Source organism: Simochromis diagramma, unplaced genomic scaffold, assembly GCF_900408965.1.
Source record: "Simochromis diagramma unplaced genomic scaffold, fSimDia1.1 OVJJ01000386.1, whole genome shotgun sequence".
NCBI lineage: Eukaryota > Metazoa > Chordata > Actinopteri > Cichliformes > Cichlidae > Simochromis > Simochromis diagramma.
In genome coordinates, this window is record NW_024387210.1 from 312,871 (window position 1) to 334,240 (window position 21,370).

The 21,370-nt window shown below is 44.4% G+C and overlaps 2 long non-coding RNA genes across 5 annotated transcripts; one reads left to right on the plus strand and one right to left on the minus strand.

The window, feature by feature from the left end:
* Positions 1 to 1,519: 1,519 nt before the first annotated feature.
* On the plus strand, positions 1,520 to 8,923 carry LOC120746451. 3 transcript variants are annotated; one of them, XR_005698848.1, is made up of 3 exons: positions 1,520 to 3,161; positions 6,037 to 6,193; positions 6,465 to 8,923. It is a non-coding gene; the product is annotated as an uncharacterized LOC120746451 (long non-coding RNA). The 3 variants fall into 3 exon arrangements; XR_005698849.1 differs by having other exon boundaries at positions 6,468 to 8,923; XR_005698847.1 differs by lacking the exon at positions 6,465 to 8,923 and having other exon boundaries at positions 1,522 to 2,904; positions 3,037 to 3,161; positions 6,037 to 6,107.
* A 2,440-nt stretch (positions 8,924 to 11,363) lies between these two features.
* Positions 11,364 to 15,966, minus strand: LOC120746452. 2 transcript variants are annotated; one of them, XR_005698851.1, is made up of 5 exons: positions 15,699 to 15,966; positions 14,260 to 14,371; positions 13,133 to 13,290; positions 12,645 to 12,702; positions 11,364 to 11,855 (listed from the first exon to the last, which is right to left on the minus strand). It is a non-coding gene; the product is annotated as an uncharacterized LOC120746452 (long non-coding RNA). The 2 variants fall into 2 exon arrangements; XR_005698850.1 differs by lacking the exons at positions 14,260 to 14,371; positions 15,699 to 15,966 and adding an exon at positions 13,515 to 14,011.
* Positions 15,967 to 21,370: the final 5,404 nt, after the last annotated feature.

Genomic DNA, 21,370 nt, shown 5'->3' on the forward strand with positions numbered 1-21,370 from the left:
TCATGCTCTATGAGCAAACTGGATAACATCTCAGTGTAGCTGGATAACATCGTGGAGAGGCTCATGGCTCTCCAACGGGAATGGTGAGGAACCAGTGGTTGACATTAGATCGACTGTAAAATTGACATGCAGTGGTTCGCACTAAAGCAAGAACACCACCATTATTTCATGCGGCTTCCATATCGGCGCCAGTTGCGGTCTCAAGGCTGGAGCTGAAGATAACAAACAATTTCTCCCCTGATAACAAACTGTGTTTAGACTCTTCGTTCCAAACGCCCTCGTACGCTTATCTCCAAGGCCGAGTCGGACGGCGGGTCTGGGCCCAGCGCTGGATGAATAGCTGCAGGGCAGGATGGCTGTGTCTGGATCGGCTTACTTCTCACCCCTAACCCACCCCTGTTGCTTGTCATGTGCTTCATGATGTTGTACTGTGGACATTTATGTGCTATTTGTGCAGAGGAGTTTTTTTTGTTTTGTTTTCTGTTCTCATGCTGTCCCCCCATACGAGCCCAGCATGAGTAGAGGTCTCTTTTTTTCCCCTTCTCGACTTGCCCATTGTATTATACGTTTCAGTGTTTTTCCATAATACTACCGGTCTCCGACCTGTCTCCCCATGTGGTGTCTGTGTTGTGTATGTGACAGGGGATTTCTTTAAATCACCCTGTAATTCTTCAGCCAAGACACCTGAGTTAGAAAACACAGAGACTGCAGTCTTTTTTACACGCATGGGCAGCAGCAAACGCACCCTGCGAACTGCTGCCTGCGTACTTTTATTTTTATACATGTCTGTGTGTGTATGTGTGTGTGTGTGTGTAAAAATAACAACGTCACTCAGAATCAACAGGTTCTTCCCCTTTTCTAAAACTACATGTTCTCGGAAAGAGCTGCGGTTTCTCTTCTCTACATCTAACTGTTCTCTAAAAACAGGAAGTGGTTTAGTAGCTGAATAAGTTCATCACAAAAGTTATTAGGTGAAAAGTCACATAGACATGTAGATTGCTCAGTAAACAGAAAAAGCACATTTCATGAAGCTGATCAAATTATATAAAACCAAAAATCTCTTGACAGTATGTAAGGTCGGGGTGGGGGGGTCCCATTTCGCTGCAGGGCAACTTGCATGTGACAAATAAAGGCTTTCTTGACTTGACTTGATAATTATTTTTATCCTCCTGTAACTTGTAACTGTATAAAGAACTAAAACCGCCAAAGTTTCAGGAGTAGTTAGTCGTTATAAGCAGTGATGGGAATAACAATACTAACGGCGTTACTTTTTTCAGTAACGAGTAATCTAACTAATTACTGTTTCTATCGTTACAACGCCGTTACTGTTACTAACAAGAAAATGCGGTCGCGTTACTAATTTTCAACAAACAGATGGTTGAAGCTGTGTTCAGCTTACTGCACCTTATATCAGTTGCACAGAAGTAGCTTACAATGTAAGTAATCTGGGCGCTACAGCTTTAAGCAGCTGCGCACGCTCCCGCGGACGGCAATCACTTTCTGGCAGACGATCACTTTTTGGCACAACACCTGGAGCTGAGGGGGGCAAAACAATCGCATGAGTGCTGCTGTTTGACTGAGGGAGAATAAAGCAGTAAACCAATCACATGACCACCTCAAGATGACAATGCAACTAGGTGATATATACCAGTTTTTAAATTGTGTTGATAGGTCACATAAAACCAGAGTCATGATAAACAATATATACGCGGCGTTTTTTCCTGAATAGTTTCGTCAAGTTTACTGTCTAAGGACAACTAGCAAGCACTCGTTTAGTGCTTCGTTTAAATTGTATGATACTTATGATACTGACCCAGGGTCAGTGTAAAATACAATCCTAGCTGTGTGAACAAAGTCTGGCTCCTTCAATCCTACATGACAAACCTCAGGATGCAGGTTTATTGAGCCTCTTTTCTGCTGGCACACCTGTCACACCTGAGAGTCAGCTCGAAACTTACAGTAACGTGGACATCGACTGCCAGACTCTGTAATAATGCAAATGATCAGTGAGTCAGGTTAACACTAAACTTTAAACAGTACCTCTGTGTCTGTGTCTGTGTGCTGAACATTTAGAATGAGGATTGAGTCAGGCTGTATCAGCTGAATCTGTTATATGTATATATCAGTATTTTTTAAATCAGTGGGGAAAAATGCAGTGAAGCGATGTACCAGTGTGACCAAGAAGCACTCTGCTAATGTGTGGACTCTGACCAGCAACATCCAGTAAGACCTAGGCAGCGTTTTCTATTTCCCAGCTGGAGTTTTGTGTTTGTCTGTGACTGGAGAGTCAGATTTTTGTTGAGGCTGGAGGAACAGCCTCACACTTGCAGAGGTAAGTCAGTTTGCAGAGATCCCTCCCACCCTGGCTCTTATGTGCTCGATTTCTTATCTGAAACAGTAATATTTCAGTGACTGCTGCTTATACCACAGGTTAATACACTCTACTGATATCTGATGGGAGAATCATCACCTCTGCCAACAAAGAAGCCTGGTGGATATTTGTTTACAGTCTGATGATTGGACATCATGCTCTGCATCTTCAAAGTTTGTCTCTTGATTATTATTCATACCCAGTAATGTGAAGTATGCTCATATCTACTATAACTGAACCAACCTGGTGCTCTTCATTTATGGAGGCTGTTGAGTCTGAATGTTGGATGTTGTGTATCTCGTGTTCTCTGGGCTTTGTTGTCCTCAGTCTTTTTGCAGGATCAGAAAACAAAACCAGGAGGCCTGTAAATGTTTCTTTTCCATTTGGATGATGATAAGACTGTGACACAGGATGCCACCTTTGGTCTTGTGATGAAGCAAAGCTCAGGAAGAAGTGTGATTAAATGGTACCAACATGTGTGCTGCTGAGAAGGATGTACAGGGGCACCTGCAGCCAAATCCAAGCCTCCTCAGGTTAGTTGTAGTTGCAGAACGCTATAGGACTGAGACAGCTGAGGCATCAAATGTTTGATTAAACGGATGAAAAAGAGAAGTTTCTTCTGTATAATTATCATTATAATACTTCTTACTTCTTAAAATCTGTAGCAACTTCAACTCTGTCAGCATGCTGTGGTCACAGAAACAAGAAAAGAAGCTTGACACTTCAGAGTGTTGTTTACAGTTTTCTGTCAACATGATCTCCCCTGAAGTTTATCACTATTAGGCAAGCAGTAAGTCCACAGTACTGTAATGATGATTCTGACTTTGGTCATGGTTGCAAGATTATTTTTTGTAATTCATATTTTTTCTGTTAATCAAAAATTCACTTTGTGAAATTTAAATTTGAGAATGCAGAATGTTACAATGTATTTTTGTTCAATATTTAATTCATTCAGTTGCAATTGTGAAACAAAAAAAAGAAAATATATATTCTTACAATTTATCAAAGTAATTTATCAAAACTAATATATATATATATATAAAAAAAAAAAAACACCCAGCACGCCCCTGCGGGCGGTTTATCCTTCAAGCTCGGGTCCTCTACCAGAGGCCTGGGAGCTTGAGGGTCCTGCGCAGTATCTTAGCTGTTCCCAGGACTGCGCTCTTCTGGACAGAGATCTCCGATGTTGTTCCCGGGATCTGCTGGAGCCACTCGCCTAGCTTGGGAGTCACCGCACCTAGTGCTCCGATTACCACGGGGACCACCGTTACCTTCACCCTCCACATCCTCTCGAGCTCTTCTCTGAGCCCTTGGTATTTCTCCAGCTTCTCGTGTTCCTTCTTCCTGATATTGCTGTCATTCGGAACCGCTACATCGATCACTACGGCCGTCTTCTTCTGTTTGTCTACCACCACTATGTCCGGTTGGTTAGCCACCACCATTTTGTCCGTCTGTATCTGGAAGTCCCACAGGATCTTAGCTCGGTCATTCTCCACCACCCTTGGGGGCATCTCCCATTTTGACCTCGGGACGTCCAGGTTATACTCGGCACAGATGTTCCTGTACACTATGCCGGCCACTTGGTTATGGCGTTCCATGTATGCCTTGCCTGCTAGCATCTTGCACCCTGCTGTTATGTGCTGGATTGTCTCTGGGGCATCTTTACACAGCCTGCACCTGGGGTCTTGCCTGGTGTGATAGACCCCAGCCTCTATGGATCTTGTGCTCAGAGCTTGTTCTTGTGCTGCCATGATTAGTGCCTCTGTGCTGTCTTTCAGTCCAGCTTTGTCCAGCCACTGGTAGGATTTCTGGATATCAGCCACCTCCTCTATCTGCCGGTGGTACATACCGTGCAGGGGCCTGTCCTTCCATGATGGTTCCTCGTCTCCCTCCTCTTTCTTGGGTTTCTGCTGCCTGAGGTATTCACTGAGCACTCGGTCAGTTGGGGCCATCTTCCCAATGTATTCTTGGATGTTCGTTGTCTCATCCTGGACTGTGGTGCTGACACTCACCAGTCCCCGGCCCCCTTCCTTCCGCTTAGCGTACAGCCTCAGGGTGCTGGACTTGGGGTGAAACCCTCCATGCATGGTAAGGAGCTTTCTTGTCTTTATGTCAGTGGCTTCTATCTCCTCCTTTGGCCAGCCTATTACCCCAGCAGGGTACCTGATCACGGGCAGGGCGTACGTGTTGATGGCCCGGATCTTGTTCTTACCATTCAGCTGACTCCTCAGGACTTGCCTGACCCTCTGCAGGTACTTGGTGGTTGCAGCTTTTCTAGCGGCCTCTTCATGGTTCCCATTCGCCTGCGGGATCCCCAAGTACTTGTAACTGTCCTCTATGTCTGCAATGTTGCCTTCTGGTAGTTCAATCCCCTCAGTTCTGACTACCTTCCCTCTCTTTGTTACCATCCGACTACACTTCTCCAGTCCGAACGACATTCCAATGTCATTGCTGTATAGCCTGGTAGTGTGGATCAGTGAATCGATGTCTCGTTCACTCTTGGCATACAGCTTGATGTCATCCATGTACAGGAGGTGGCTGACAACTGCTCCGTTCCGTAGTCGGTATCCGTAGCCAGTCTTGTTAATGATCTCACTGAGGGGGTTCAGGCCTATGCAGAACAGCAGTGGGGACAGAGCATCTCCTTGGTAGATCCCGCACTTGATGGTGACTTGTGCTATGGGCTTGGAGTTGGCCTCTAGTGTTGTACGCCACATCCCCATTGAGTTCCTGATGAAGGCTCTTAGGGTCCCATTGATCTTGTACAATTCTAGGCATTCCAGTATCCAGCTGTGGGGCATTGAGTCATAGGCCTTCTTGTAATCAATCCAGGCAGTGCACAGGTTGGTCAGTCTGGTCTTGCAGTCTCGGCTGACTGTTCTGTCTACCAGTAGCTGGTGTTTTGCGCCTCTGGTATTCTTGCCGATTCCTTTCTGTGTCCCGCTCATGTATTGACCCATGTGCCTGTTCATCTTAGCCGATATGATGCCTGACAGGAGCTTCCATGTAGTACTGAGGCAGGTTATTGGTCGGTAGTTGGAGGGGACCGGTCCCTTCTTGGGGTCCTTGGGGATCAGGACCGTCCGGCCTTCAGTTAGCCATTCCGGGTGTCTCTCGTTAACTAGCAGCTGGTTCATTTGTGCTGCCAGACGCTCGTGGAGTGCAGTCAGCTTCTTTAGCCAGTAGGCGTGAACCATGTCGGGCCCTGGTGCTGTCCAACTCTTCATACTGGAGACCCTTTCTTGGATATCTGCCACTGTGATGGTTACTGGACCCTGTTCAGGGAGGTCGCTGTGGTCTGCCCTCAGATCCTCTAGCCACTGAGCATTGCCGTTATGGGTTGCGTCCTTCTCCCATATGCTCTTCCAGTATTGCTCCGTCTCCAGCCTTGGTGGTGCTGTTCTCTTATTGTTCCCTTGCCACTGAGAGTACACCTGTACACACATATATATATATATATATATATATATATATATATATATATATATATATATATTAGTTTTGATAAATTACTTTGACACCTGAATTGAAAATACCGTATTGTACTCATACAGAATTACTATGGTATCATTGTTTGATCTATTTAGATCTGAAGTATCCAAACTCGAGCTCTAATGTTTCTTCACCCCTGTGTGTGTGATATGTGATTTCCTACATGCTGGCAGAGCAGCAGTTTGTGCTCACAGATGTTGACGGTGTGGAGAGACAGTGGTGTTTCCTCAGAAGTACTAGCAGAGTCACAAAGGGCACGAGTCCATCTCACCACCTTGACTTCCTGACTGATGCTCGTCTGCACTGCACAGAGGAAGTCAACTGAGCAAGGTTTGTTCAGTGTGTGTTATGAAATGTATATTTGACATGTTCTTTGCTTACAGATATTTTTTCTTGACAGAGGCTTTGCAGAGGTTAGACAAAGCAGAGAAAATTACAATTCTGAGCTCTCATCAGAGGCTGCAGATAAACCATACACAGCTAAAACAGAAATAGTTGTGAGTTTTAGACTTGAATGTTTTTTATACAGGCACATGTTGTACACAGTATGTGCTTTACATTTTACTGTGACTTACTGGGATATTTGTTGCCTGATGTTCAGCAGGAATGGAGAAATGGAATCAAAGGGAGATGTTTTTGCTGTTTTTGTAATGGTGTAAGTAAATCTTCAGTATTATGTATTTGTCTGGTCTGGTGACATCACCAGAGACAGCCCTGCCCACCTCAGGACCTCGCCATTGATCATGATGATTATAATGATGACAGCGAGCGGAAGTAAGACTGTAAAAATCCACGACCAGAATGTTTAGATGCTTTCTAATTATTCATGAATACTGAGAGCCTCTTTCTGTGTTTTGTCTGTTTTGGTTTTTTTGACCTCATGTGTTACTAACAAAGTTCACAAACTCACACAGTTTACATTCTGTATGTTTCCGTCTTTACCAGCCACACTCTAACTGCAATTAAGAAAATAATCCTTAGAAATAGTTGTTTTTCTCTTTTGTAATTGATGATAATTCACTGAGTATACTGCACTGCTTCCTTTTATTGCGTCACACATTGCTTCAAGTTTTTCAGTGTCCAATTATTTTTTACTGCTGTTTGAATTCTCAGTATGTTTGACCCCGTAGACTGTTTAATCGACTGCTTGTCTTCCTGTTTGTAACCGCCGCCTGTTTTTGACTAAAGATTTGGATTTCTGACTTTAACACAGCCTCTGCGTGTCCTCCCTTTGTGTCCTCTTCCTCTGTGAATGTGTTACATGTGTCGCAGATTCATTTTATTAACAGCTTTCCCACAGTAAGTTGCATCAGCATTCATTCATACAGTGATCGTATAGTCAGAATGATCCTGACAGAGTGCCACTGTAAATGATCTTTCATCAGGTAAATTTTAAAGTTCAGTATTTCAAAGCAGGACTTATGAAGAATCATATTGGCATTAGGACTGTAACAATATGTACTTACAAAGTCTAATTTTTCTAATTATGTTAGAATATTGGAAGAAAATCAACTTTTAGTGTTTTCTGCATATTAATTATACTGAAATCGAAATGATGACCCTAACTGTACAGAAGCACACTAAACAACTGACAATCTAACAGACATTATTGGCTCGAGCCGTCATGCACAGTGAGTCTGATCCTATGCTGTGAGAGTCTGACAAGCATGTTACTGGTCAGTATGGAAGAAATAATATCACAATGTTGATCTTTTGTTCTATTTTCCTTTTCTTTTATAATTGAAACTGATCAAAGCTACTTCTGTTCACAGCATGTAATAATGCTGACAGTCCAGGGCATTGTGGTTTGTTGAGCTAGGGTTAGGGTTAGCAATTCAGACATATGTAATCCATATTACTCTTGCTGGATATAACAAACACCTAGGAATTTGTATTATAATTCGATTTTCATGAAATATTCATATTCACTATCAGTCATTTTATATTATAACCATCGATCCACTCAGGCTCATGGTGGGGCAGGGCTCTGTCCTGGGATCCTTGAGTGAAAGGTAACTTACACCCTGGCCAGGTATCCAGTCTATCAGAGTTGTTTTCAATATTTGGTTCAAAAACATGAGTGACAACAAAAATCCAACTAGGATTCTTGCATATGATGGATGAAGTCTGTCTTTGACTGTATTGTCCAGCTGATCCATCAAACCCCTGGCAGGTGAACCTTATTCATGAGATAACACCGCAACAATGTAAAAACATAAACAGCAACAGTCTAAATGTAAAGTGCATTCTAAACTCCACTTCAATAAATTATATGAATGTGCAGAGAGTCATTCAGGACTGTAAAACGTGAACTACAGAACCCAGAGTCTTCATCGTTAAATCTCTGGTTGCTTCATTTTTCTATCTTATATCAGATACTTTAAAGGTTTTAGTAAAGTTGCATTGTCATGGTGAGGCAAAGTGCTTTATGTGTGTGTGTGCGTGTGTCATGAACGGCTATAAAAGGCCTTTAATTACAGAACAAAGCGGGGTTTGAGTTCGATTTACGGCAGACTGTCGCTACTTCTAAATGGAACGCAGCCTTCCTACGGCGGACAGCTAATAACAGGAATCGGACGCGCAGTCCACCCTAGTCCACAGCAACCACCATAGCAACCGCCTAGCATGACCTTAAAAACATATTCTTTCTTCATAACTATCAAAAACATGAAATGATTTGCAAAGCGTGAAAGTGTTACAGTTGCAGAGAGCTATGGCGGTATCTTTGGAAGCTGTTTACATAGCTAATAATATACGATGTAACCATGGAGACAGAGTCAGTCACGTGAGCTAGCGGTGCACGTTTACTACACTGAATAAGGTGATTGCGTGCACAGCATCCGCACGCTGCACAGGGTAAAGACATTACTTCAGTATTGTTTCATATTTATATATATTCACTTTCTGTTGACCATTACCTCAGGTTCACCATTACAGTTTCAGCATACAGATGCACACTGTCTAAATATCCTGACAATTACAGTTGAGAAAATGTCAGTTGAAACAGTAGAGACAGGTAGAAATGGGATCAGATTAATCTTTACTTAGTCAGACACGTCCTGTGTTGGGGGCGCTCCGTCTCTGGGCTGGGGCCCGGGCCGGGCCTCGGGGGCTTGGGTCCTGGTTGGTGTGTTGCCGGGGTTGTGGGCGGGTGGGTGCATGGGGGCCCGGCCCTGGAGCAGGGTGCCGCCGGTGCGTCGAGCCGCCTGGGGGGCTCTTCAACTGGTGGGGGGGATGGTCACATCTTGCAGGAGCTTTCTTCTCTTCAGGAACTCTCTGCAGGAGGGGGAGATACAGGAGAGGTGGAGGAAGATCTCAGCCTGGGCGTTTACCGTCTTATGTAGTCTGGAAGATGAGTGGATGGTGGGGTGGGTGCAGTTTTCTCTGTGGTGGGGTTGGGTGGACTGTCCAGGGCTCTGTGGAGCCGGGGGGCGCTACTGCACTGGGCCCCGGTCTGATGGGCCTGGGCCCCCTTTCCCTGGCGGGTCGCGAAGGGTGGGAGTGCCTACTGGGGTCAGCGGGGGAGCTGGCCCCAGGGAGGGGTTACCTGCCCCTCCCTTCCTTCCCTCCCCATCTCCAGCTGCCTCCCTCTTCCCGCTCCTCCACAACCACCCACACATGCAGGGCCTTGGAGTAGGGGTATATCACCAGGGTGCAGAGGAGGCTACCCCCCCCTCTGTCCCCTTCTGGCTGCCTCTGCCTCAATTTTATCCCACAACTTAGACATTCACATTATTCACACTCTCATTACACATACATATAGGATCTTGGGGGTGGGCACAATCACGGAGTCCAAATTACCATCAGGGTGTATACCTCACCCCTGACGTCGTTGCCCACCTCTCAATTTTAAATACACTTAGTCATTGAGGGCTAGCAGGAGGGACTATGCGCTTACCTGCTGCTCCTTGGCAGGTAGCTCCATGCCCTCCTGGGTTTTAATTGCACCTTAGAACACACATGCATCAACACTACAATGAGCGGGTGGAGGGAGGTTTGGAGTCTTCTCCCACCCCCATTCTCTGCGGCCTGCTGGAGCGGGAGGGCTAGTAGGAGGAGTTGGCCGTCCGACTGCGGTCTGGGGTGTGGGGCCTCCCTGCTGCTGCGGAGTCGGGGTGGTCTGCCTCTCCCCACCGCAGGGAAAAGGGTAACACCACCTGGGTCTGGGTGCAATTCCCCCCTCCAGGGGCAAGGGTACCTAGACCCAGTTTGTAGAGTACGCTTGGGGAGTGTGATTGTGTGTACAGCGTCTCTTTATGTCTGTCTCCACGTTGGTTGAGTGTGGAGTGAGTGCATATGAGAGCATGAGGGTGGGAATGGATGTTTGTGTCTGTGTGTGCCTGTATGTCTGTGTCTATATGTCAGGTTGTGTATCAGACGCCACCTCTCTGGGGACACCTCAGGCCCTCCAAGGTATGGAGGCCTATCTCCACCCACCACCACTTCCCCTGCCGGTGGCGGACTCCCTCAGGTGTCGGTGTGTTGGTGGTTCTTTGTGTCTGGGGGTGGGCGTCCGGGTACACACCGGCTCACTCCTTGGCGGCCGCTTGTCGGGGCCTGGGGCCTGGGGCTCGCTCGGGCCCCTTTGGAGATGGGGTGCCCCCGGCCTCTCGGCCTGGGGCTCGGTCACTCAGGCACAGCTGGGGGCCGGCGGAGCTCACGGGCGCGTCACTGCAACTCCCCCTGGCTTCTGCTCCGCGGCTGCTGGGCGAGCCCCCATCCGGGACTCTCCTCAGCTCTTACTGGAACAGTGGCGCGGCTGCCCCTCTGTTGGTCTTCCTTGGTCTCTTGTGTTCTGGGGGCCTCTGGATGTCTGGAGTTTTGATCTCCTCCATACCCGCTTCACACCCTGGAGGACGGGGCTGTGGCCCCCCCACACTCCCTAGCAGATCATTACATGGAGAAACCTTTGGAATGCAAGCATGCTGATCCACACAGGTATGCACACAGGTGTACACATGGGTATTCACAGACGCGGACTAAAGCTTTCTTGGCTGCTGCCTCAAAGCACACTGTGCGCTGTCTATCTTGCGTGCTGCACAATATCGTTTATTATTTAGTAACTATTGATATCTATGACTAGCTAGTTTATTGTGATGGTGCTTTGTTTTCTCTATTATTATGTTGCTCTTTGTTGTTTGCTGTCTCCTCTGTTTTTTTTTTTTTTTTTTTTTTTTTTTTCTCCATACAGGTGACCCAGGAGTTTTTTTTTTTTTTTTTTTTTTTCTTTTTTTTTTCTCTCTCTTCCCCCCCCCCTTCTCACCGTCTCTTCTCCCCTTTGGTTTTCTTTCTTTCTCTCCCCCTCTTTCTCTCATTCATTCCCCCTGTCCTATTTATTAAAAAAATAAATAAATAAAAAATATAAAAAAATTAAAAAAAAAAAAAAAAAAAAAAAATGACAAAGGATGAACTGAAGCTCTGCCATCACGTAATGTCGCATACTGCTGTTTCTGATGTCATTTAAGAAAAAAAAAAAAAAAAAAAAAAAAAAAGACACGTCCTGTGTTCAGTCCATCATATTAAAAAAGAAACGATAGCACGATCCATGTGATTTTGCATCCACTTCCAAATCGTAGTCAAGCAGCCCAGTCTCATACATAGCTAAACGAAATGTCTCTAATGTAGACATGTACAGTGTAGTGTAAGCATTAAAAGAGCATAAAGGAAACACTAACATTTATGTCAAACTAATTGTAATAAAAAATGAACAGGTGCTTTATAGATTTAAAAGAAAGAATCTGAAAACAACACTTTTTTGGTCTAAGTGATCAAAGTAGAAAACAGAACTGATGTTCAAGAACAAACCGTAGCTGCACTAATATTACACATCTCGATTGTTGTGGTGAACAGACATGTTGCTTTTAAAACCACATGCAGTGTGTGACCGTGACTGTCCACTGAGACCATGAACGCCACTTCGCTGAAGCATTCTTCTTCTTCTTCTTCTTGCCATCAGAATGGAAGCAGAAAGAGCACGAGCTGCTTTGATCTACTGAAAGGAAAAAGCAGAACATCTGAGCTGAAACCAGTCAGCTGAAATCATTAAGATAGAAACAATCATCCAATGCAGTCTCTCAGGTAGCTTAGCCTGTTACAACTGTTGATACAAGCTCAGTACAATTAACACACAGTGTCAGGGAACTCCAGTGTGGGAACTAGTGGCTTTAGGTTTGTAGTCATTTAACTTTCATCCATCCATTCATTTAATTCAGGAGGAAGAAATGTCAGGTTGATGCAGGCTGGTTAGCATTTGGTCCCATGGTCAAAGGAGCTTGCAAAGAAAAGCGTCTGGACTTCTTTAAGTTGCTTGAAGACGTTTCACCTCTCATCCGAGAAGCTTCTTCAGTTCTAAGGTCAAATGGTGGAGAGTCCCAGATATAACCTAGTGGGAGTAACCCCCCACAGAGGGACAAAAGGACCCCCTGATGATCCTCTAATCGCCTGAGCCAAGGTGTGAAACTGGGTGTGGGTCAGGCGATTCAATAATGAATGTGTCACAGTTAAACTGACACTGGTCAGTGTAAATGGCTCATAGGGACATAAAAAGCTTTAAATTAAACCCTATCTACTGATATCTAGTTTCAAACAATATCAAAGCTGTAAAAGCTGTTTACAGTCAGAATTTATAAAAACTATGATTGTAAATAAAATCAAACAAGTCAGCTTTTCTCTTTGTGCTGAATATCAACACTGTGATTTCTTAGACTGTAAGCTTTGCTTCAGCACAACCAGTTGTAGAAGCCGTCACTCCAAATGTCTTTTGATAACAAGACAAAAATACCTTTTCAGTACATGACCTGAAGTTCTTCTCCGACTTCTTCTGCCATCGGCTTTGTCTGCTGGTTTGAGGACAATAAACCACAAAAAACATGATTTAGTCACTTTGTCTTCGTCATGCAGCTCGAATGTGTCGTGTAACGATGTTGAATAGCCGTCATTATCCCTGTGTCACTAGGATTGTACTGTACAGCATCTCATTGATATGTGAGGAATGCTTATGTAATACAATAACAGACGTCTAGTCTTACATCATTAAAACATAAAGGACGGGAGATATTTAGATATTTTTCATATTTATATTACATTTTATAGTTGACAGATATTACTAAATAGATAGAATTTACTAAATAGCTGGATGAACATGAAAAATATTTCCATCATTACAAATGACCATGAGAGTCACCAGAATAAATTCAAGTGGACACTCAAAAGACGTCCTTAAATGCTCTTTAAATAGCAGAACAGATGAACAAACAGTTAATTGCTTACTTGAGATGAAATCTGCTCAGCTACTTTGAAAACAGCTTCTAACTGGTTCCTCCTTTAACAGGATGACGGCTCAGGGGTAAGGCCATCATGCAGTCCAGTAACCTTTATGGTTCTGCTTTGATTCACCAGGAACTATTAGGGAAACCTTCCAGCGCCTCCTGTGAAAGACACAGGCATGAACACACAAACATTTATTAACATGTTCCACAGTCTTCCAGTTTGATTTTCTCATCCTGTGGACAACAACGTACATGGATGCAAGTTTATTGTTAACTTTTGTAAGGTTTATTTAGTGAACATATCCAGCTGCAGCTCCAATGTGATCCTGAACTGGATAAGCACTTAAGAAAACGTGTGAATAAATCGACATACATCAACTTACTATATTTATCCAAACAGACGGGACCAATAATGCTTCACTGAGTTAGAGACTTTAACAGTCTCTTCTATGTAAGAATGTCTCGTGCTGATATACCTGCAAACTTGACAACAAAGGTTTTTCAGACTGCATGTAGCTGTCCTCTATGTCAGCTCACACATTTACATTTATGTCACACTTATTTCTGCTTTCCCATTTTTATCATTATCACATACATTGTGATTAGATACCTTGAGTTTGTAAATGATAAGATTACATAATTGGAATACAATGTATCCAATTCGGGGTCGCAGGAGGGTAAAGCCTATCCCAGCTGATACAGGACAAAGGCAGGCTGCCAGTTTATCGCAGGGTTAACACAATACGTGTGACAGAAAATCCACTTAAATGTTTGATATTTCTAATAATAATCATAATTATGATTATTATTTCAAATATTATTTAAAGGTTTCTTTATAAATATATTTCGTTTTTTATAACCCCTAGAGTATACACCTACGGAAAAGAAATAGTAAAAACTTATATGTGATTACTCATGAAAGTGGCCACTTTCGCATTACTTTCATACATTGTTTTAGTAAGTATCCAAAACATACAAGTTTCATTATATAATTTTTCAAGGGATCTTATATCTGTTTTCACACTTATATGCTTTTCATACAAGTTTCACACAAGACAGATACAAACTTTATAAGATTTATATATATCTTTTCCATATGGGTAAACCTGAGCTGTTTCAGATTCTGACCTCTGACCTCAGTGACCAGGCTGTGTCCTCACTGCAGCTCCCTCTTGGAAGGACTTCTGCTTCTTTTCTTCCCCCAGTGTTGACCGCCTGCCCTTAATATCACGTACTGTACCTGAGGAACAAAACAAGACAAACACTTGCCTTGATTTAAGAATTACATTCATACAGAGGTAATCTGTGGAAACACACTAGTTCAACCTTTGGGAGAAATCAGTTCCTGTGAAACATTTCTGTAAATGAACATCGTGTGGAGAATGAATAAAATGAGTTCTTCAGGTGACTCAGCAGTCCCACACTGACAAATGAAACTTCTGTGGAAGAAGAATCTGGACTTTTTTCTATTTCTAATTCAGTTCTGGTTTAAAGTATAAAGGATTAAGAAACTGTGCTCATCTTTGCTCTTCTGAAATCTGTGTTAAACAACAACAAACATAAATTAGTAACAAAAATACAGCTGAGTAAAGGCTTTACACACCACCAGCAGCCATATAGCCAAATTTTAATCTTCAAATGTTTCTGAGCCGTCTTCAACCTGTTTTTAACAGAGAAAAGTCCCACAGTCAATGCAGCCTGACTGAAATCCTAAATGTTCAGCACACACACAGACACAGAGGTACTGTTTAAAGTTTAGTGTTAACCTGACTCACTGATCATTTACAGTATTACAGAGTCTGGCAGTCTTTGCATGATGTCCACATCACTGTAAGTTTCTAGCTGACTCTCGGGTGTGACTAGGGTTGCAAACTCCCTGAAAAATAAATAAGGGACACCTCGTGGCCAGGGCCGGGCAACCCAGTTCACCTTTCCCAGTGTGGTGAATTTTGGAGCTCTTTTTTGTGTGTGTGAAATTATTTTTTAACCATTTGACTTGAATTTGATTTAAGCAGATGCATATTCTTTGTGATATGACCATATGGGAAACAAATGATCATTTAGCCATTTATTTTTAGCTCAAAATGACAACATTAACACAATAAAACAGGTCTCTTTCTTAAACAGAAGCCTGTCATGCTTAACTTTTGAGAATATAAGTAAATCTTTCTTTAAAAGAACTCTGTCCTGCTTAACTTAAAATTATATAAATTAATAGAAAACAATAGAACGAAAAATATTCTTGTAACAGTGCACATATAGTGCATTTAGTACAACTGGCTTCAGTTGAGGTATTATTTCAGCTTTTCTAATGCTAATCAGCTGCTCCTGTTTGTAAACCCACTTGTTCCCATGATTACGCATCTTAACTCATCATCATTATTCATCTATGTATTACTTTTATGTATTAGTCATCTACTTGTTGTAATCATCTATCCTTGCAGTTGTTTATTACACAAAATAAATTATATTATCACACTTCTGGCCACATAGCGCTGATATTCACTGCACATGCCCATAATAACCTTAACCAGAGGGTTTAAAAAAACAAACCAGTGTTTACATACCATATCTGCTTCTGCCGTGGCCTGGTGGACAAAAAATTGGTTAAGGGTTCCCCGAGCTTTCACGCCCCTCATGTTCTTCATGTGCCCACCATTAGAAGCATGCCTATGGAAAAAGTGCGCCGGCACACAGTGCAGGGCGCTGTATAGGTGTTATCGTGCATTTTCCATCCAGGTGTTTTCCTTTTCCCATTCCTCCCTGTACTTTTGCAGCCTTTTTTTTTTCTTTCTCTGAGGGGAACAAACATTGCTGCTCTAATGCTGGGCTTACACTGTGCGATTTTTGGCCCATTTTGAGACGATTTTTGAGTCGTGCCGATTTTGGCCATCATTGTGCATCGTGTAGTATACGTGGGGTAACGAGGAGCGATTAACACCTCGAGCAGCTCCCGATCATCAATCGCTCGTGAGGGTGTCACCACAGCCGCTCACACTGCTCAGCGCAAACACTAAACGCCGTGAAAAAGACGGAGCAGCACGGCAGTGCAGCGTGTGATCTGGACACAAGCGATGGAGGCACAACTTGTAGAACTTTGAGAAGCTCATCCGAGCCTTTTCGATGTGGCGTCACAAAATTATCACGACCACAACAACCTGAAAATAGTTGGATCTACATTGCTGCTCAATCACAGCTGCCTGATCAATGTTTTTCATTAGCAACTTAGCAAAGTTGATGGTGGTGGTGTGCAGTGTTGGGTAAGTTACTTTAAAATAGTAACTTAGTTACATTACTAGGTACTTCTCTCAAAAGTAACTCAGTTACTTCAAGTTACTCGTTACTTTCAAAGTAACGAGTTACTTGGGAAAGTAACTTTGATTTTACTCAGAATTCTCTTGTTAATGTGTTTCTTCCATAACTTTGCCAGTCTTCTAGCTTGCTTACTTGCCACAAGTGCACTGTGCCACCTACCAATAGAAAGGAAAAGATAATGTGCATATTTCCATAAAAGAAGTCCCACGCCTGGACCGTCATTGACTGCTGCCATGATTCTAGCCTACGTCACAGCGTCATGTGCGCCTTTTACATCCAACACAAAAACTGCAGTCGTGGTGCTTTCGATTGTACTCAGAACTCGGAAATTCTGCCTTCTGAATAGGAAGATGTAGGTAACACCAGACTGCAGATGAGCTGCATACAGGGCTGGACTGGGACAAAAAAATCGTCCTGGGCATTTTGACTAGAGACCGGCCCACCATTATAGGAAAAATCATAAAGCCTTTGAATGAAAACAAACGCTGTTGTGACAGTGATGTACACTGTTTTGATGGTATATATGCATCAATCTATCAATCGTTTGTTGTAAGATTCAGATAATTATTTTTTAAAAGCTAGACATTTTAAATGGGAATAAGAAAGAAAAGTATTTCTTTGTGCCCCCCTTTCCCTGTTAATGCCCTACCTGCCCCCCTGGCAACACTTTGCTAGATCCGCACCTGCACAGTCACCAGCTGTCAGCTACCTAAAAAAGAATCCTGGGGTTATTTGTCTCTCAGAAACAGTTCATAACTTCCCTTCAACTCATTCATGTCACCTAAAAGGTAAACCTGTTTTTCCATCACCTGTTCAGCTCTGATGATTCAGTAAGGACATCTCCTGGTTTCATCTTCATGTTTCCCTCTCACCAGATAACCAAACAATATCATGACCAGCAGCTTTTTTGCAGCTGTGGCTCCAGCAAACATCAGCTGATACTAGAAATTAATATTAAATAAATTCTAACAACAGCTGATCAAGCTTAAACGTGCTGCTGTTGTTTAGTGCGACATCCGCTGGTTTCCTCTTTCGGCGCAAAGTGAGCGATAAACAAACAAGAGAGAAAAGACGATCAGCTGATCATTGATCAGTTTTCATGATTGAAGTAGAAACGGGAGAGGGAGGGGGGAGAATGAAAGAAGAGGCAGCTGTGCAGCAAAGACACAGAATAACTCCAGCTTTGTGCCTTTTTCATTGTAGCTGAATTACGGGACAAACTGTTCCTTTTCACCTCAATAAGAAACGCGTAATATTTTCTCTGAATACCAGACGGGACGGTTGGCAACTCTAATAACTTATGAACAAAATAAAGTTCAACATCATTAACTTCATAGCACCCACCCAGCTGTATAGAAACTCCGTCATGCTAGCTAGCACGCAGTACGGAAAAAGTCAGCATAACGAAAATAAACTCCACCTAAACTTGGTTCATATCTGACCCAGAGAGACTGCAGGTCATAACTTCTTACCTGAAGTTCAGTTCACACTTGGACCGGCGGCCGCCTCGGGTCTCTTTTCTTTCTGCGTCCCTTTTCCTTCATCCACCTGCTGGCCTCCACCACTTGCTAATGTTACTGAATCTGTGGAAACTCCGCGATAGCCACCACACGAAGTAACGAGTAACGACCCTATCGAAATCCCAGTAACGAGTAACGCGTTCCTGGTTTTGGCATAATAACTAGTTACCGTGCTCGTTACCACAATAATAACGTAGTTACTGTAACGCGTTACTTAATAACGCGTTAGTCCCAACACTGGTGGTGTGTCTGTGTGAGTGAAAGACAGAGAGAGCGAGCGACAGGTTTTCTGCTATAACCTTAATTTTATGGAGGCACAGTGTGAGCACTCAGGTCGCATCAGAGCATCGGGCGGTATAGTGTGAGACCTGCATCGTGACCTACCAACTTATAACCCCTGCGAGTCAATCGTGCAGTTTGAGCAGGAGCTGAATAACGTGACTGAAAAAAATCGCACAGTGTATGTCCAGCTTTAGGTGTACTGTCGTCCGAGATTTGCACCGCAGTGTCGGCGTTTGTTTCCCCTGTTGGCCATGCTTCTTGTTGTGGTCATCTGTTGTCTTCCGGTATTTTCTCCGTAAGCGACCTTTCCTCGACCAATGAGATGAGCGGTAATCTGAATTGTCATACTCGAATTGTCATAAGTGTGCTGTCAGCTCATTGGTCACAAAGCAGGAGAGGGGCTGGGAATTATGTTTTCAAACAAAGCGTTAATTCCATAAACATTTATAGACTACTTTTTATTCTCACTGTATTACGGGACAAAGTGCGTCCCTTATTAGCTCAATACGGGACGTGTACTTTTGTTTCTAAATACAGGACGATTCCGTTTTTTAAGGGACGGTTGGCAACCCTAGGTGTGACAGGTGTGCCAGCAGGAAAGAGGCTCAATAAACCTGCATCCTGAGGTTTGTCATGCAGGATTAAAGGAGCCAGACTTTGTTCACACAGCTAGGATTGTATTTTACACTGACCCTGGGTCAGTATAAGTATCATACAATTTAAACGAAGCACTGAAACTTGCACATATTTATTACAGATGCACTGAAGCTAATCGAGATATTTACTGTAAATCTGTGGCTGCGATTAATCACTTTACTGGAAACTTTATTAACTAGTAACTTCAACAGTCATGACAGAAGCTAATATTTCTGTGCTAACATCATTTAAACAGTAACAACTTTACTACAGTATAAGCTAACGTTGATGATGGTTCAAGATGGCGCCGAGTATGGCAGCCTCGTCGCGAGCTCCCCCAAGCAACGGCTTTCTTCTGTGTTTAATTTTACTTTTCCTTTATTTTTTCACGAGCAGCACTTGTCTCCTTGTGTACGACCGACAAACCTTACTGGACATAAAAGACGGTCTTTCTTATAACTTTCCGGAGTTCAAGTTTTGCAACACGGACGCTCCGTTTGCAGACCCCCCATTCATCTCACCTGAGACGCCTTTGTTCTCTGGCCCTGGAGGCCGCAAACGCCGACGCAGAGGGAGAAGATCTGGCGTTCTGGTTCGACTGAGACGGCGCACTTACAGACCACCGTTACCCAGTTTATTACTGGCTAATGTGCAGTCTCTGGAGAACAAGCTGTGCGAGCTTCGGGCACGGATCTCATTCCAGCGAGAGATGCGGGACTGCTGCGTGATCTGCCTCACAGAAACCTGGCTATCGGACAAAGTACCGGACTCCGCAATACAACTGCCGGGGTTCTCTGTGCACTGCGCGGACAGGTCACAGGATCTTACTGGGAAAAGCAGAGGCGGTGGTGTGTGTTTCATGATCAACAACAGCTGGTGTGATTATGCGAACGTGCACCCGGTCAAATCCTTCTGCTCACCGGACCTGGAGTACCTGATGATTAAGTGCCGGCCATTCTGGCTACCGAGGGAATTTACAGCAGTGATTATTACAGCTGTTTACATTCCCCCACAAGCCGACACTGACCGAGCACTCAGGGAACTGTACAGCGCGATCAGCAGCGAGGAAACCGCACACCCAGAGGCAGCGTTTATCACAGCCGGAGACTTTAATAAGGGAAACCTGAAGAAAGTCTCACCCAAACTCCACCAACACATCCACTTTAACACTCGTGGAAATCGGCTACTCGACCACTGCTACACCTCTTTCCGGGATGCGTACAAAGCCCTCCCCCGCGCCCCATTCGGCCAATCAGATCACTGCTCCATCCTGCTCCTGCCCGCCTACAGGCAGAAGCTGAAACAGGAAGCTCCAACCCGGAGGGCGGTGCACTGTTGGACGGACCAATCGGAGTCTGCGCTGCGGGACTGTTTTGATCACGCGGACTGGGAAATGTTTCACGTGGCCGCCAGAGACATTGATGAATACACAGACTCAGTCTGTGGATTTATCAGGAAATGCGTGGAAGATGTCGTCCCATCCAGAACAGTCAAATCCTTCCCAAATCAAAAACCCTGGATTAACGGAGATGTTCGCGCGGCACGGAACACCGCCTTTGCCTCCGCGAACACATCAGACTACAAACACGCACATTACCAACTCCGGAAGACGATCAAAGCAGCCAAACGTGAGTACAGGGACAGGGTGGAGCAACAGTTTGACAACCCTCGGAGTATGTGGCAGGGACTAAACACGATCACAGACTTTAGAGGGAAAACCAGCACACCGCAGACCACGGCCTCTCTGTGTGAGGATCTAAACGTATTCTACGCTAGATTCGACACAGCGAACACCACGAGACCGGACAGTGTGCGCACCGCGGATGACGTCAGTGCGCACACTGTGTCTGAGGAGGATGTGCGGAAGTGCTTCAGGAAGGTGAACGCACGCAAAGCTACTGGTCCGGACGGGATTCCCGGCCGCGTCCTCAGGTCATGCGCGGCTCAGCTGGCTGGAGTGTTCACGCACATCTTCAACCTTTCCCTCTCTCTGTCTGTAGTCCCAGCCTGCTTCAAAATGGCCACCATCGTCCCTGTACCCAAATCCTCCACCATCTCCTCATTGAACGACTGGCGACCTGTAGCCCTGACCCCCATCGTAAGCAAATGCTTCGAGAAGCTGGTCAGGGACTTCATCTGCTCTGCACTACCCGACTCACTGGATCCTCTACAGTTTGCATACCGCCACAACAGGTCCACTGATGATGCCATAGCCCTGACACTACACACTGCCCTGTCACACCTGGAGAAGAGAGACACGTATGTGAGGATGCTGTTTGTAGATTACAGCTCAGCATTCAATACCATCGTTCCCTCGAAGCTGGACAGGAAACTGCAGGATCTAGGACTGAGCAGCTCCCTCTGCAGCTGGATCCTTAGCTTCCTGTCTGACAGACGCCAGGTGGTCAGACTGGGCAGCATCACCTCATCCCCCATCACACTGAACACTGGTGCTCCACAGGGGTGTGTACTGAGCCCTCTCCTGT